Consider the following 19,180-nt stretch of genomic DNA (forward strand, 5'->3'; position numbering starts at 1 on the left):
CAGTTTTTTCGTTTAAATCGCTACAAGTAAAAATAGGGTAACATATCTTATTTTTATAGTATTTTTCGTTTAGTAGATGAGCCAAGATTTAAAACAGCAGTTTTTGAATTTTGGTCCGATCATTTTTTGCTTCGGAAATTGCAAAATAAAACTAAAATTTCGAAAATAAAAAATTTGCTATAACTTTTCCGAAAATGACCTTAAGACTTTCGTGTGGCATGAAAAGTTGAGTCAAACAGTCCTTATAATGTACAAAAAAATTTAAGACGATTTGTCAATTAGTTTAAATTTTATTTAATTTGTTTATCCCAAAAAGCTTTTTTTTTCACAATGTTATTGTTCAGAAAATAATAACGATATAGCAATTCTGTGAAAACCTCATGAAAGAAGAATAGTCATATTTTCAAAGTATTTAAAAAAAATCGTCAGTTTTATCAGTCCGAAAACATTTTTAAAAAGCAGTCATTTTTGGCTTATAAACAATTTGAATAACTTTGTTAACATTGAATGTAGGCTAAAACTACAATGTGATTTGGAAAGCTGGTATTTTACACGAATTTAAAAAAAATTTTTGCCTAAGTTAATTATGGTCAAAGTTAGCCACCTTTTTTATTTAATTGACGGCTACTTTGTTTATAATAACTAAGCACCCTAATTAGCGCAATTTTGAAGTTGAATATCTCCAGAGCTTGTTGATGGATTTTGATCATAATTTTTTAAAATTTGTATGTACTCGTAGCTCGTAGTCTTATAGAGTAATTTATGTACACATATCCCCACCTAACATTACAAAATGTAGGGGGAACCCCCCTTATCACTCAGGGATATGAAAAATAGATTACGACCGATACTAAGACCTTCCGAATATACAAATACATATATAATTTCATAAAAATCGGTCAAGCGGTCTCGGAGGAGTATGGCAACTAACACTGTGGCAGGAGAATTTTATAGATGTAAATATATAAATGGCTATTAACAACTAGGGGTTAGTGATAGAAGAGTGAAAATTAAGGGTAGTATGTATTTTTTAATTCTACATCATATAAAATTAGGGTAGACAATTTTGTCCGAAAAAATAAAAAAAATGTCAGGGGGCAACCCCCCTTATAACTTTTGGGTATGAAAAATAGATTATAACCTATTCTTAGTCCTATATAGGATATACGTGTAAAATTTCATAAAAATCGGTTAAGCCGTTTCGGAGTAGTATGGTAACTAACACTGTTACAGGAGAATTTTATGTATATAGAAGTAACTGTGAATTAAATAATAAGAGGGGCTAACTTTGACCCTAAATAACCTAGGCAAATCTTTTTTCGTGTAGAAATACCAGCTTTGAAATTTCAAAGTAGATTTACTCTACAGTCAATATTAACAAAGCTATTCAAATTGTTTATAAGCCAAAAATGACTCTACTTTAGTAAAATGTTTTCGGAGTGATAAAAACGACTTTTTAATGATTTTTTTCAATAATTTGAAACTATAAATATTCTTCTTTCATGTGGTTGCCACACAATTGCTATATCATTATTATTTTCTGAACAATAACATTGCCGAATAAAATCTCTTTGGGATAAACAAATTGAATAAAATTTAAGCTAACTGACGAATCGTCCTAAAATTTTGTGTGCATTATATGGACTGAGTCAACTTTTCATGCAATATGAAAGTCTTAAGGTCATTTTCGCAAAAGTTATAGCAATTTTTTTATTTTCGAAATTTTAGTTTTATTTTGCAATTTCCGAAGCAACAAATGATCGGAACAAAATTCAAAAAGTGCCATTTTAAACCTTGGATCATCTACTAAAAGAAGAATATTAAAGATAAGATATTTGATTATCATATTTTTACCTGTAGCGATTTAAACGAAAGAATTGTCATTTTTGACCCTTATTTGTTAATAACTAAATTTCTCGTCCGAACTGTGACTGGCATTTTTGTATTTATAATGTATTAATAGGTATATAGTACCGAAAAAACCCATGTGCAACCTGGCTGCTCAAGTGTCCCGACAAAAACCTTATTTCTCTGGACTAGAGTTCAATCTTCAGCAACGATAACGAAATTTTCATATTATAAATAAAGGGTTGTCTACAGCAAGTGTCGTTTCCCTTCCATCAGCAACAAAATGTTCCTTTTGTTTTTTGTTTATGACCCAAAAATTTCTGCTGCATATTATGTCATGATACTTCGTACTACCTATTGTTTGGTATATCATTTTTTGTTTTTTCTTTAATGTTTTTATTCCAGATTACACTATGGAGTTGTCTTATGCAAGATCGTGTTTGTCTCAATCTATTTTTATTTCTTCCTCTGTCGTTCCGTTTTCCGTTTTTTCGACATTATAACACCCAAATATTTAAAATTCTTCGTTCCTTTTATTTCTACGATTCTTCCGATATGTTGACGTCTTCTTCCGATATTGCTAAGTATTTCGTTTTCTTCATATTTATTTCCAGGCCCACCTTTATGGTAACCATGTAACTTGAACTTGTAACATCTTTAGTCATAACCACCTGGTCTTCTGCGAAAAACAATGTGTGGAGATAATAGTCTCTTATCGGTATTCTTATACCCCTAAATTTTGACTTTCAAGTTGTTAGACCAGATTTTTTCAATTACTAAAAATTATACGAGCCGCCACCGTGCTTTGTAGGGCACGTAAAGTCGTCGTCGGTCTCTGCTGCGTAAGTGAGCGCTCACAACGAGGCGCCGACCCTCGCTCCCTAGTATTGCTTGTACTGCTCGTACCATATTATCGATCGCCAGGTAAAATAAAAATGCATTATTATAAATGCGAGCGTTCACGAAAATGAAGAGTACGATACTATGCTCTAGGCTAGGATACGATGCGATGGTCTCCGTTGTGAACGCACGCTAAGTGGTCGTTAAGTCATGTTAGGGGCCTTTGCGCAACTGATAACGGTAATACTAGACCTGAAAAAGATGGAAGAAGAAAAAAGAAAAAAAAATAATTTTCTGACGACGATTTTCGGACTGAAAAAGATGGTCACACGAATTTGTAATTTTGTTAACCTCATTAATGTTAGTATTTTCTTATAGTTACTTAACCTAACCCATTTTTTCATTATCGGTAACTAGCCCTTCCTACATTTTAGAGAATGTAGCAGTTTGCTACGGAATTTGCTATGGGATTTGCTTCATTTAGTAAGACAGCTGCTTAGATATCTACTAAATTAAGCTTACTTTTGCCACCTTCTGCTTAATGAGATAGCTGCTTGCTTAGTTTTTTTTTCTGATTTGTTTCTTTCAAAACTGCAGATGCATCCTTCCATTGGTTTCTATATTCATCGTTCGAAGCATGTTTTCATATCTTAGTTTTATCAAACTCTGGTTTTAATGTAATATTTATCTTGGTTTATCATAACATTTACAAAGTTTTTTTTATTGTCGCTATCAAGAAGTTTGTTGTTTTAAATGCTGTTGTAACGTTGTATTTACTTCATATCCTTTTTTTTCTTCATATCAAGTTTCTCTCATAAAACTTTTTATTATTGGTATTGTTGTTCTACTCAGTGGCGGATCCAGGCGAAAATAAATATCAATTCAATAATCCTAAAAAAAAAAGAAAAACCGAGAGCTGTCAAACACAAAAAAATTTAGGCCCATCCAAAAAATAATTGAAAACCTACTTATCCTAGGGTTGGTAAGACTTGGTTGGAGTGACTTTACATCAGAGAAAAGTAATTAAATCACCCTCAAGATCCATGAGCCCCCCAAAACATTTCTGGATCCGCAACTGGTTCTACTAGAATCGTGTAACTGTTCAGTTTTTTTATTATTGTACTAATTTTTACCAGGACGGATGCTAACATTTTTTTTCTTTCAAGAAAGTAGATGAGATGGATAGGATGTTTATATAAAAATATTTTTGAATGTTATTGTGGATGTTCTGGTGAAGGCGATTTCAATCATGTTGTATTCTACACACTATAAAATACTGCTGGTTGTGCTATATTGTAGCAATGGTATTTTTTATATTAGAAATAATTCTCATCAAATTCAAGGATCTTCAACTTCAATATATGGCAACAACATCAAAACTATATTTTAGCATTGGGGAAATTTCATTGAATAAGAAGATAACACTTTTATGTATGTATAACTATATTTTTATATTTTGTTTATTTACATATTTGAACTACACATATCAGATATATCGTTCTATATAAATATTTTATTGATGATAGCAAGTTCACAAACAAAAACCTGGATATTAGGCATTTACAATGCAGTAATTATGTTGCTTTTTAAAATGATATATTTTTTAAATATTTTTTTATAAATGAAGGATTACCCAAAAGGAAATATATAATTCAACACTGTATCATAAAGATAGAAATTGAAAAAAAAATTGTCATGCCAAAATTTTTATACTTTATAAAAAAAGCAAAATATCTCAGATTTTATTGATTGCTCTTCTAGGCGTGTTCAGAATCAGATATTGTAGAAGTTACGTCATTTGGGATGACACTAATTTGCATATTATTGGGCTTGTATAGAAGTCAAAATTTGAAGTTTTTCCTAAGTCACGCCTTAGCATTAGATAGTTTCAATATTCAGTAGCAAAATTCAATGTCAGTAACCAATCACCAGCTTTAAAGACGGTTCTTAGATCATTTTTAGATGCACCATAAAATGCAAATTAGTGCCTTCCGAAATGGCAAGACCTCTATTAAACCATTGATCTAAATCTTGCCATTCTTCTCTTAAAGCCCCATAAAATGATTTAAGTGTCCTTAGCTGGAAATACAGTTCACAACCTAGAAAAACTAGAAAAATGTTGCAAAAAATATTGTTTTGTCTGTTGTAGAGAAGAGTTTGTGTCTGTTTAGACTTGATTGGGCTGAATATTGAAAATTCGTTAAAAATATTTGCCTGCTTTTTTGGTATATCATGTTTGATGATCTTTATTATGCATACCGCATACCCCCGCATACTCAAAATATGTAACGTGGATATTTATAAAGAGCTGAAATGCAGCTGAGCATACATATTTTAATATCCACCACAAGATAAACAAATAATATTTTCAACATTGAAACACCAAATTTCTTCATTTTTTCATTTGTCACATTTTAATATTCTAAATTACCAATTTATATACTTACTATAGACATTACCAACTGCCTAGCCCCTAGCGTGCCCTAGCCTTATTTAAATAACTTGCTTTAGATTCAGTGGCGGCTCGTGGCTTTAGGGACAGGGTCGGCAAGTTTTTGTCTCCTCAGATAGGTATGCCATCTAATTAAAAGGCTTCAATTTTATAGGAGATTTTTGGTTTTTGTTTTTTTTAATGAACTTGTCTAATAGATATTTTGAAAATTCTTAACTTTACTGCGTAACTTTTAAATTTTGAATCGTCAAAGAGGTCAATGACTTATAACAGTGAGTAAATAATAGTTTTGCCTGGTGCAATAGTTTTAACTTTTGCCTGGAGACAATACAATTCTCCGGACATCAAGGCAGCGCCGTCATAAATTTGCCTTACCAATTTATTTTTGATATCAAAAAATTTTAATATGTCCTTAAAAACACCAAAAATACATATATTCTGTCTTATGGCTTCTACTTACGTCTAAAAACCTAAAAACTTCTCATAATATTAGACGTAACGCGTATCGAAGAACAATTGATAATTGTGAATGACATGTTACCTCTATCAGTAGTTTCGTCTACTTCTACCGAAAAGCATCAAAATGTAACTACTAATTGATTCTTTCATTCTGTGCTGTTTTAGGTACGCCGCTAAATGTCTTCGAGTCAGAAAGTAAATTAGAAAATTTGTTAAACAATTTTATTTGTTCTCTATAATTAACTTGATGTAACGAATGCTCCGATTCATCCTGTCACCTAAATGGTAATTACTAACAACTTAAAAAAATTACAATATCAATCATTAAACGACGTAAAACCACTTACTTACCTTTGTAGTAAAGAAAAAAGAGACGTTCTCACAAACGATTTATTTTACAACTGACGACCGGTTTCGCTGTCTACAATATTCACAGCATCTTCAGGTCCCGGTTAAAGTAAAATTAAATGCTACAAATAACAAAAAACCAGAGTTAGTTAAGTGGTCTGGTTTAAATCAAAAGTAAATTTACCTATTTCATAATTTTATCCCGGACGCGATAGCAAGGTACGTGGCTAGGTACGTGCCTTGCTACCGTTTGCAGATCTCAGCTCGGCAGATTGGTTTCTGCCGTACTTGCCATTCAAATAGATACGGGAAATGTATAATTGGTTGCCTATCGGCTAATATTCCATACCTGCTTATTAGCAAATCTTCAATCTGGGGACGGCTTGCCGAAAACACACAATCGCAATCGGGTGCATGACTATAGGATCATTTTTGAAAAGTCTCTTACGCACAGCGCACATGGATCACTTAACGTCGAATTCTTTTAAAAACAATGAATAAAATTTAGTCTGTATTATCTCACAGATATTTTTTTTATTTCACAGAAACGAATATCATCAACCCTGATTAAATTAAATATTTAAAAAAATCTATAATGTGTCCATAAATGTGTGGGTCGGCACTGATGACCCTGACCAGCCGCCACTGATAGATTTGACTAACATGCTTTCTTTGTGTGATTATACTCTAGGGTCTAGAGTCTAGAGTCTAGAGGGGTCCCATTTTACTGAAAAGTAAATCGAAAGCCTTTGTGTAATTTGCAAAAACATATGGTATAAACATATGGTACCATTGGTACATTTTTTTATGTTATTTAAACCATAGAATTTGGACTGTCTTCTAAAGTGTGTGTATCTGATTCCGTCATCTACGAGAATAGTTTGGACTGTCGTCTAACTAATGTCTGTATAATCTTAAAAGTTTCATATTAATCGGCAACCTCCAAAGGAGAATAATTTTACTTACTTAAGCCGTCCTCTTATACCTTTACTGTGTCGAGGTAAGTGGAGAAATCAGACGTTTCCATGCCTTTCGGTCAGTAGCTAGTCTCTCTGCCTCTCTCCACCCAATATTTCTTTTTCTCCGCGTTCCATGTTCTTGCTGGCCTGCCTTCATCGTTTTTCATACCTCTTTACGTTTCTACCTTCACTCATTCTCGCCATTTGTCCGAACCACGATAACTGTTTCGTTTCAAGTCTTACTGTCATTCCGATACCGCACCTTTCACGTATTACTTCGGTTCTTATACGATCACGTCTGTCGTGATGTGGTCGTTCACTGTCCACGTTTCACTACCGTAGAGTAGCACCGGCTCGTATACAGTTTTAAATACTTTCATGTTTGTTTTCAGGCTTACTTCCTTCTTCCAAATAAAACTTTTATTTAGTGCATAGTATAGATTCATTTTTGTAAGAGCTAGGTGCAAAGGATAATATCAACGTAAAACGAGCACCAACAGAACTATTTCTTAAAATTTAAGCATTTGCCAAACAATTCTTTATTTTGTTGCAGAGTATGTATAGTTTGAAGTAAATTTTTAAATGAATGTTTATTGAAAAATACACTTTTATGTTTTTATCTATCCTTTAACTACTTTATGTTTTAATTTTTCTGTTCTTGATTTTTTATTGTTCATCGATTTGCTTTTCAGTAGTAAATGTTTGCTGAAAAGTCACACTCAATAGTATCCTACATTACGTTGTAGGATTTTACGGTCGTAAATGTTTGTTTTTTTGTGCTCTTAGATCTTTTCTATTCAGATACTTATCCAGATAAATCCTTTAATTTACACCACGCACAATAAACTTAAACCATAAAATCTTTAAGGCTCGTAAAAACTTCAATCAATATGACCGTAACTGGTATACTTTAAAAGTGTTTAGTCTGAGCAGCCAAAAAACCAATTGTTTTTTATAAGCATTGTAACTTTAGTCGTATTAAGATAAAACTAGTAGTTATTTACCTTAAATGAATACATTAACAATTTCATATGTGACATCAGTGACATCAGAAGTGTTACACCCAAAAGAAATAATTTCTTGAACTTAATTTTTTGGTAACATGGTAGATTTACATCAAGAATTAAACGATAACGTTTGGCAAGAATTTTAATTAACATATTAATAAAAAAAAAATAATACAGTAGAACCCCGCAAATCCGAACTAATTGGGGGGGCAGCCTGTTCGGATTCCGAAAAGTTCGGATTATCCGAAAGTTAGCCTAAGAAGCTAACGAAGATGATTTTTAAAAGATTTGGACTGCCACCGATCCCTTTATGAAACTCTATCCGCACGTTTATGCCTCCAATATTCTAAAGCTGAAAAATATTTAGATCACTGAAATATTAAATCGCTAACGCCAGTAGTTTTGTTTCGTCACGGGACATGGGAATTCGGCCATGTAAATGATTCATTTAATTTGTAATCTGGATATTGATTACACTATGTTTCTCATGTTTCTTATCTTTTTCAATGTTTTCGTTCATAGTATACCATGGAAAATGTGTATTATAAACATTCCTTTATTGATTGTGTTTAGTCTAACTCGACGCTTTTATTCACCCATTAGTGTTCCAGTGTTTAATACTGTAGCTAGCATCTTACGTAATTATTTTCTCACGTAATAAACATGTTTTAAAATTTTTATTTTGAATTTTTAAAATTTTTTTTCACTTTCCGTTGGTTCGGATTTGCCGAAAGTTCGGATTTGCGGGGTTCGGATTTGCGGGGTTCTACTGTAGTGTGTTTGGCTATCTCGTAGCTGAATCCACTTCTGTACACGTCTAATCATTGGCAAAATGAGATGATCGATGTGTCTGCCTGTGGCATCTCGTTCCAAGCCACTTGAACTTCATGTATTAACTGTGCCATGGTCTGTGATGGATGGTGCAAAGTGGACAGTTTTCTTCCCTTCATATCCTACACATGTTCGATAGGATTTAAGTCCGTTAAATGGGGTGGCCGCGGCAAATCATTAACGCCAGATTCTTGGAGAAAGTCCATAGTTCGACGAACAATATGGGGACGCCGTTGTGTTGCTGAACAAGGACGTGCCGACGGCCGTCTAGTAGTGATGTTGAAAAAGTAACTATTCGTTAAAAAGTACTCGTTACTTACGAATACCGAAAGTAACGATTACTATACAGAGGGACAGATCGTTACTTTGATTACTCTTATTACTTCGTTACTTCGTACCAATCGTATCAGAGCGAGTAACGATTATTATATTTACTTTGATTACTCTGACTACTTCGTACCAATCGTAACAGAGCGAGTAACGACTATTGTATCTACTTTGATTACTCTGATTACTTCGTACTTCGTGAAGGTCGTTATTATATCGGAATACCTATACAAAATAGCTACCTACTGCATACGATTCTAGATATGATTACCGGTACTCACATACAAAAGTAACAAAAGTAATCATAGTAATCAAAGTAACGAATACTGTAATTGATTACTTTATACAAAAGTAACAATTTGTAACGAATACTCGAAAGTAACTATAATCAACATCACTACCGTCTAGATAAGGCAGTAAAGTCGTTCGTATGTTGTATGATGTTATCAACATAACGCGCTGCTGTCATACTGCCTTGCCTTGGATAAACACAAGTAGTGATCGGCTACCATAGGCAATAGCCCACCAAACTATTACTCCAACTGTCCTGTATACAGATGTCCGTTTCTGAAATAGTCGTCTGAAGAAGTCGTCTGTTTCTGAAATAATGAATGTACATATTCCATACTTTTGCATTATACTGCATACCTAGTTCGTTTAATTTTAAAACTATTGTTTTCTTCTTCCAGTCTGGAAACCGAAACATCTAATAAAGAGATCTTTTATACATAACATAGTTAGGGTTTATTCCCAAAGAAATATTTCATAACAAGTGTGATGTCTCAAAGAAACAATTTATGAACGTTTATATTATTCTTCTGTGAGATAAAATTGTAGATTCACCATGATATTATTTATAAATACATGAGACAAATATTTTGTTATGATATGATTATTGTTTATGGACACTTGCTTATCTAACACAGTTAAGAAACTATGACATGCTCGTCTTTTATCAGAAAAAATACCTTGCTATAATTAAGGCTATCATAGATGTGTCATAGATTTATAACACTCATTAATCTAAATCGGAGGTTAAACGGGTCAGAGAAATTCGTTTTAATCTAATTACTTGTGCTAAAATCGGAGTATTGGTCACCGGTTATTTACTTGAAGGATTATATTGCATTTGTTTATTATAAAACGCAATAACTTACTTATTTATTCCTTTATTGAGTAATTTTTTTAGTATAACATTTAAATTCGCATCATCATCATGGTGGTTTTTCATTCCGGATAAAATGTTTGCCGCTCTGCCGCTCTTACTTATATCTCTCTGATTCGCTTATTGCGGTGAATCACTCAGATTTCTTCTTTGTATTGTCAATTTTTTGTTGTTCCGTCCCGTTTCTCTTCTTTTTCTTTACGTCGCAGTTACGCAACCATGAGATTCTTCTTCTTCCTACACTTCTCTTGCCCTGGATTAATTATTGAAGTATGTTGTATCTCTCATTGCGCATAACATGCCCCAGGTATTTCAGCTTTCGTGTCTTGATGGTTTCCAATACTTCCAGTCTTTTGTTGACTCTTCTCATGACTTCGTTGTTTGTTACATGCTCGGTCCATGATATCTTCAGGATTCTTCTATACACCCACAGTTCAAATGCTTCCAACTTTTTAGTAGTCGACGCGTTAAGTGTCCATGCTTCGATCCCGTTAAGCAGAGTCGAGAAAATATAACACCCTGCCAGCCTAGCTCTCAAGTCTAATTTCAGTTCTCTTGCACAAAGTACAATCCGACAAGCGAGAGCTGGCGGGTGACCTTAATCGCGGGTGCCACAAATGCGTGGTTGCCGTATCAAAAATTTAGTTGGGATCTGAAAATTACGTTAGTCTTTATTTACCACGACGAGGGTAGTGATAAGGGGTCAAAGTCGCGGTTTTCATTATTTTTTTTGTGACGCTCATGATCGAAATAGTGTATCAAAATTTGGGAATAAGTAGGTCATGACGTAACCAAGTAAAATCTCCAGGGGCGGAACGCTGCTTGGGGTACAAAGAGGTGGTGAGCAGGGGTGAATATAAAAATATAAGGGTTTTTTTGTGACGTTCGTGATTGAGATAGTGCACCAAAATTTGAGAATAAGTAGATAATTACATAACTAAGTAAAATCTCCATGGGCGGAACGCTTCGTGGGAGACAAATGTTGTGCTACGTCACAAAAAAAATAAAAATTAAGACTTTCAGCCCTTAAAACTACCCTTGTTCCCAACTCTGGTTTCCACCCCTAGAGATTTTACTTAGTTACGTCATGGCCTACTTATTCCCAAATTTTGTTGCACTATTTCAATCATGAGCGTCACAAAAAAAATAATAAAAACCGCGACTTTGATCCCTTATAACTACCCTCGTCCTCCACTCTGGTTTCCGCCCGTTGAGGAAAAACCCCTTATAATTTTTTTATTCACCCCTACCCCCACCCCTTTGTCGGCCACGCAGCGTTGCGCCCCTGGAGATTTTACTTAGTTACGTCATGACCTACTTATTCCCAAATTTTGATACATTATCTCGATCATGAGCGTGTCAAAAAAAAAATAATAAAAACCGCGACTTTGACCCCTTATAACTACCATCGTCCCCCACTCTGGTTTCCGCCCATTGGAGAAAGTCATGTACATACACAACTAATTCAACATATCCCCGTATAGTTTTTCCATATTACATTTTTACATGATTATTTATTAGCTCTCTATCATGATCGGGACCTACTCTACAAAGTTGGGACCAGGTACAATCGACCAATAATAAATGAAAATCTTAGCTTACATGGAAAGTCAGACATATTGTCCGACTGAGTGGACGGAGCCAGTCATAAAATAAATCGTATATTATATTATAATTAATAGTGATTAAAGTCATCGCATATCAATCAGAAGATGAAAATTACATAAATCAGATTATAAGACAATATTTCATGATGACAACAATTCTCTGCAAAACAACTAAAATATATTGATTATTAAAGAAAAAATAAGTTAAATTTGAAATTTGCAATATACGGAATGACATGTGAGTGATTTACTACACTGAATCATGTTTATTTTTTACTTTGAATAAACAAGTTATAAAAGATTAGTAGTCAATAAGTTATTTGGTTTTATGTGCTTGCGGCAGAAATATGGGTTTTATCGTCTGTGCAGTACGAAAAGGTATGCGTTTTCTAAAAATATGAGGTAAAAAACATTGCCTCGATATGCATAAAGAATGTTCTTTACATCAATATTTTAAATTTATTATTTGTAGTATACATCATATACATGTAAGTAGTATATATTATACATATAAATAAGCTGAATGCGGAATATATTCCAAAATCCCGTTCAAAAGTGTATTAACTCAAAAAATTTCATTTTTGTTTTTGTTTTGTGTTTGTTTTTATCTCACCAACAAAATGCATTACATATATGCATCATCTTTTTCCTCAGAAAACTATGAAAATATTAAAAATGTTTCAGTAGATGAAGCAAAACGATATGTTGCAATTAAAAAACAGAGCTCATAGTACGGTAAAAACAGTATCATTCGAATTTGTGACAAAAAGATGCGGTAGTCTTCGGTGAAAAACGTATTAAAAAAAGTTTTAACTCAAAAAGCGATCATATAACACCAATGTGTTTTAACATTTCTTGTGTCGAAAAGTGTGAAAAGTGTGAAAAGTGTCGTAAATCAAATTTTTTGGAGAAAAACTGTATTATTTCGAATCAAAATGTCGTTTTTTATTTGTTATTTTCTTTTAACATAATATTTTCCTATGTTACTCTAGCCCAGTTGCAACAGGAAAAATATTAATACAAAAATGTAAATGTATCTATACCTACTTCCTAAGATACAAAATATATTAGGAAATGATCAAAGCAAATATTTTGTTTGTGCTCACCTGTAAAAATTTAATATTTTGAGTTGCTACAGTTTGGAACGGGATGTGCGATATTAAGTAAATTATGTGACTTGATTTAATTCATGTAATAATTGGTCACGAGTAACATAGAATAAGAGGATATGAATCATTTAAAATCGGGAAACAAGGTAAATTGCAGTGGAATTAAAGACAAGATTTTTGGTAAAACTGTCGTAATCTTAAATAAAATAGGTTATTTATTTACTTTTTTGGAAAGGTTTTTGTCCTTTTGGAGACTTTCTTTTTGTAAGTAGACCTATTCTTCCACCTATGGTAATATTCTCTTCTTGATTTCCTCTCTATCCGTTCCTTCTTTGGTTAGTATTGGTCGAAGGTGTCCAAGTTGCCACACCATTTTATTTAGGCATATTCTTCGCCTCCTAAAATATTATCCGCTATACAGATATTTTGTTTTAACATTATTTTAAGTTTTGCTCTTTGGTAATTTTTCCTTAGTTTCCCTGTAACGCATTCTAATCCGGCCATATCCCGTGTGAAGAAAATCTGGTCAATCGCAAATTATAAAGTATACTACATAAGTCACAAGAATAAAAAACCGCTAAACGCCGCAAAAATGAGTGGCGCATACAATATTCCAGCTACAAAAGATCTGATATGAATATAACGTAGCGCGAAAATGTATTTTCATTTTGATGCAAAACAAAATTCTAGTTTTATTTCAAAAGATTTTTTCATAATATTTGCCCAATTTGAAGTAAAACGCGCCACAAAAGAGTAACTTTGATACAGTTTGAATTTTGAAACTCTATTGTGGCGCGTTTACTTCAAATTTAGCAAATATTATGAAAATATCTTTCAAAATAAAACTAGCTGTTGTAGCTTTTATAGCTGGAATATTGTATGCGCGACTCATTTTTACGGCGTTTAGCGGTTTTTTTATTCTTTTATCAGGAGTTTTTCAAAGTTATTTATAAATTAAATGTATGAAGTTCAATGCAATGTTTCTCGATTACACGTTAAGCTTTATAAATGGTCGCCTTTGTCGAATTATCTCCCAAATGATCTAGTGTCCATCGAATGTATACTTGATTTTTTTCTATTCGAAATAGATTGAAAAAAATATTGGGATGGCCGGTAAATGAACTCGGATTGCCCGTTGCCAGATCAAATTAGCGTCGTAACCACTACAACTACATAAACCATTTAGGTAATAATCGTTAATTGGATTATACTTTTGTAGCTTAATAACTTCTAAATGGCGTAACCGATTTTGTTCACTAAACAGGAGTTTGAAACGTATTGACAAGTAGTATCTTATGCATCTAAGGTCAAGTATGATAACTGAAGCTATTACAGGAATTATTGAGCTTGAAAAACCGTTTTTCCCATAAGAAATAGATTTGATCATACTTATGAAGCCTATAACTTAAAAATTCGAATTTTCCCGGATATAAGGTATACACCGTTAGATTCGTCTAGAGTCCTTCTACAAACGCTCAGTTACTGGCGTAATTCGTAGTTTGAAATTTTGAGTAATTGTCGAAAAACCAAAATTTTCAAAGTTTATTTTTTCAGTTTTTCGGTTATACTGAGCCGTGTGTTTGTCGGAGTTAAATTTTCGAAGTTTTTGGGAGTTTTGGGGAAGAGAACGAAAAATAGACCCTAAATAGGAAGGGCCGTAAAATCCACACCCTTGGACTAAAATGGATGGTTGATATATGAATGGGTGAGTCTTTTCCTGAATTTTAAGATGGGAGTTGGCCCAATTTTCAATTCAGTCAGATTTAGAAAATCGAAAATATCGTGTATATACAGGGTGTAACAAAAATACAGGTCATAAATTTAATCTCATATTCTGGAACCAAAAATAATTCGATTGAACCTAACTTACTTTAGTACAAATATGCACATAAAAAAGTTACAGCCCTTTGAAGTTACAAAATGAAAATCGATTTTTTCCAATATATCGAAAACTATTAGAGATTTTTTATTGAAAATGGACATGTGGTATTTTTATGGCAGTAGTATCTTCAGAAAAAATTATAGAGAAATTTGGACACCCCATAAAAATTTTATGGGGGTTTTGTTCCTTTAAACCCCCCCAAACTTTTGTGTACGTTCCAATTAAATTATTTTGGTGGTACCGTTAGTTGAATTAAATATTTTTAAAACTTTTTTGCCTCCTAGTATTTTTTAGATAAGGCGGTTTTTGTCGAGTTGTAGCTTCTTTTTTAATATGTTTACATAAGAATTTTATGGGGGTTTTGTTCCTTTAAACCCCCCAAATATTTGTGTACGTTCCAATTAAACTATTGCTGCGATACCATTAGTTAGACACAGTGTTTTTAAAACTTTTTTGCTTCTTTGTATTTTTTTGATAAGGCATATTTTATCGAGATGTGGATCCTTTTTTAATATGGTTCAAAATATACCTAAAAATGTAAATCAAAAATAAATGTTCATATTATTAGCAAGTTTCCATAATCGTACTTAACCATATACAAATATGTGGTGGATTTGACAAATATTCAAAATATATCGATATAAACTGATTTTTCGAAAAAGTACTGAGAGGCAAACATTTTTTTAAAACATTGTGTTTACCTAATATTACTACAATATTAATTAAATTGGAACGTACACAAAAGTTTGGGGGGGTTTAAAGGAACAAAACCCCCATAAAATTTTTATGGGGTGTCCAAATTTACCTATAAGTTTTTTTCTTAAGATACTACTGCCATAAAAATACCACATGTCCATTTTCAATAAAAAATCTCTAATAGTTTTCGATATATTGGAAAAAATCGATTTTCATTTTGTAACTTCAAAGGGCTGTAACTTTTTTTATGTGCATATTTGTACTAAGGTAAGTTAGGTTCATTCGAATTATTTTTGGTCCCAAAATATGTGATTAAATTTATGACCTGTATTTTTGTTACACCCTGTATAGTGTCGCGTGTAAGGGGTGTAGATGTGCGCCACTGGCGAGAACTGCCGTTCTCTGGTAATTTAGTGCTATACCAATGCCATATAATTTTTGAAGTGAAGCTTTTATAGTGACAATAATTTTCCTTTAAAGTTAAATGATAAATCGTCACGACACGTGAAATAGATGGAAGAGCCAATTTATCCAACAAGTGCAGCGCGTTATACAAATGTAAACTTTTAATTTATAAAACAAAATTATATATTTTTACTAACCTTTTAATTATGTCATATTATTGCGGCATATTTCATAATTTTTATTAGAATACTGGAATATAATAAAATGTCGTTCTTTTATGTATGACTGTGAAAGTTTTGAGTACTGTATACTTTTGATAATAATGACGCCCTTTTTATAGGGTGTCCCAAAAGTAGCGGAACGGTCGAATATTTCACGAAATGAACATCGGATCGAGAAACTGAAAAATACTTGTTCAATTATTTTCAAAAATCTATCGAATGACACCAAACTCGACCCCCCACTCCACCCCCTGGAGGTGGGTTGGGGGTAACTGTAGATCTTAAACAGAAACCTCCAGTTATTATTGCAGATTTGGATTGCTCATAAAAAAATAAGAAACATCTATTCGAAACATTTTTTAAAATTGTGAATAGATGACGCTGTAATAAAAAAAATACGATTTATTAGCGCCATCTATCAACAATTCTAAAAAATGCTTCGAATAAATGTTACTTATTTTTTCATGAGAAATCCAAATCTGCACTAAAAAATGGGGGTTCTTATTTAAGATTTTAAAGTTACCCTCCACCCAACTTCCAGGAGGTGGGGTGGAAAGTCATGTTTGATGTTATTCGATATAGGTTTTTGAAAAATATTAAACACGTGTTTTTTGGTTTTTTATTTGGAAGTGTATTTCTCAAGATATTAGACTGTTTCTATAATTTACCTATAGCATCACGATAAATCGTTTTTTCTGATTATAGCTTCGTCTCTCAACAATTCGAAAAAATGTCTCATATAAAAGTTGCTCGCTTTTACGTAGGGAATCCAAGTCTGCAATAAGAACTGGAAGTTTCGATTTACTATTTTAAAGTTATCCCCCACCCCACCTCCAGGGGTGGAGAGGGGGATGATGTTTGGTGTCATTCGATAGATTTTTGAAAATGATTGAAAATGTATTTTTCATTTTTTCGATCCGATATTCATTTCGCGAAATATTCGACCGTTCCGCTACTTTTGGGACACGCAGTATAAAACTCGCATGAAAAATTAAAAAACACAAATTTGATCACCTTCAAAAGCTTAATGGTAGGGGAGCCCAAGCGGGGATTTTTGCAGTTACTCGAGCGCGTCAGATTATCATATGAGGAGAAACCTGGTACCCTGCAGATGTACCTCTACCATATATTGGCTGTTAACACAGGGGAGTTCGTTAAGGGGGGCCCGAAAAAGAAAATCTATCCTTAAAAAAACTCGAAATTGTCAGATTAAGATAAGGTAAGTTAAATACATGCAAAAGAGTGTATATTTCAAAAATCTGACGATTTGAGCCGGGCGTAAGGAAATGGATGAGTCCCAAAATTTCACAAGCAAAAAGCGAATATTTTGCGAAATAAATGACAGATCGAAAAACTAAAAAAATTGTGTTCAATATTTTTTAAAAATCTATCGAATGATACTAAACACGACCTCCCACGGAGAGGGGTGGGGGTAAATTTAATATTTTAAATACGAATCCCGCGATATTTCGCGAAATGAACATCAGATCGAAAAACTGTAAAATACACTTATTCAATATTTTTGAAAAATCTATACAATGGCACCACACACGATATCCAACGGAGGTAGGGTGGGGGTTACTTTAAAATCCTAAATAGGAGTCCCCATTTTTATTGCAGATTTGGATTCCTTACGTAAAAATAAGTAACTTATATTCGAAACATTTTTTCAAATTATGGATAGATGGCGTTATATTCGGAAAAAACGATTGTTGGAAATGGAAAATTAAATTAAAAAATGGCAAGCGCCCACTAAAATGGAAAACTTTACTTAACTTTTTTTGGTTTTAGGACCTACTCTTCACAACCCAATAGGTCCCCAAAGCGCTCGAGTGACTGCACATTTAGCATACTTTGCTCCCCTACCATAAACCATTGATCGATAAATATACAGAGTATATTAATTTATCAATCAACGCTTAAACTATCATTACCAGTACACTCGATAGAGAGTTAGAGTACGATGGATGAGATCTAAAAACAGGGGAGTTGGGTGTATGCCTGAAAAATTTTAATTAAAATAAGTACAATTATAATATAAGACCGTCGTAATACCAACTATCTGAACAAAGTGTGCATGTTACCGAAATTGTGAAAAAGTGTACAATAAGATTCGTTTTTCAACTTCCTGAAAGAAATGGGAGATGAAAAACAAATATGCATTGGTAGAAGACAGTTATCATCACGTACCGCTACAAACCTGGATGGGTCTTGGCTGACTTTACAACTTTTTTCCAATTTGTTGGGTCTTCCATTAACCTAGCGTCAAATGGAATGTTCATTTTCCGGAGATCTGCTTGGATGTTACCTCTCCATCGCATTCTGGGACGTCCAAGCAGGGCCGGATTTAAGGGAGGGCAGGCTGGGCAGCTGCTCGGGGACCCCACATTCCGGGGGCCCCCACAAAATCCCAAATATTCACATAAAATAATTTTTGTTTTATGCAAACATAATTATGTATATCAAAAATAATTTCTTATTTATCGTTATCTTGAGTTGGCACTACGCCACTGAGTATAATAACATTGATCAAAACATTGCTTACTCCACATTTACAAAGTTTGAACTTAAATTTGAGCCAAACTTGCCTCCTACGCCTACAATAATTTATTTGTCTTCTAAATCATATTCTACATCATGCATATTTTTTAAATACCCTTTTTGCATAAATTGCAAAATACTCAGAACATAATCAAGTGGAATTCAGTCTTTTTTGTTGAGTCATAATTTGGTTACGAGTTTGGCCTTAAATTATCCCGTTGACAAAAATTGTGGCATAAGCAAATCTGACAATCTGGCACTAAACCACTCATTTGTTTTGTGACTTTGTGCTACTTGCAGAAAGAATAATAATAGTCAGCTGTAATACTATTTACGATAATCTAGTAAAACAGCAATATTACTCACCACTCACCTGTTTGTATTATTTCGTACTGTTACCCCTGTTGAAAAAGGTAAGTTTTTACTTTATTTTTGTGATAGCCTAGAAATTCCCTATCTAATATTTGGAGGGTTGGGGACTTT

At 33.2% G+C, this 19,180-nt stretch overlaps 1 protein-coding gene across 2 annotated transcripts in view; it reads left to right on the top strand.

Moving 5' to 3' along the window:
* The window catches only part of LOC114336227 (uncharacterized), a 721,746-nt gene that overhangs the window by 103,512 nt on the left and 599,054 nt on the right, over window positions 1–19,180 (top strand). The window contains exon 1 of one of the 2 annotated variants that reach the window (XM_050645114.1): window positions 12,153–12,221. The exons of the other annotated variant lie outside the window; for it this stretch is intronic. The gene's annotated coding sequence lies outside the window, so the exon portion shown is untranslated. Of the gene's footprint in view, window positions 1–12,152; window positions 12,222–19,180 lie in introns of those variants that run through there. 2 annotated transcript variants of the gene reach the window in all.

Source organism: Diabrotica virgifera, chromosome 3 (genome assembly GCF_917563875.1).
Source record: "Diabrotica virgifera virgifera chromosome 3, PGI_DIABVI_V3a".
Taxonomy (NCBI): Eukaryota; Metazoa; Arthropoda; class Insecta; order Coleoptera; family Chrysomelidae; genus Diabrotica; species Diabrotica virgifera.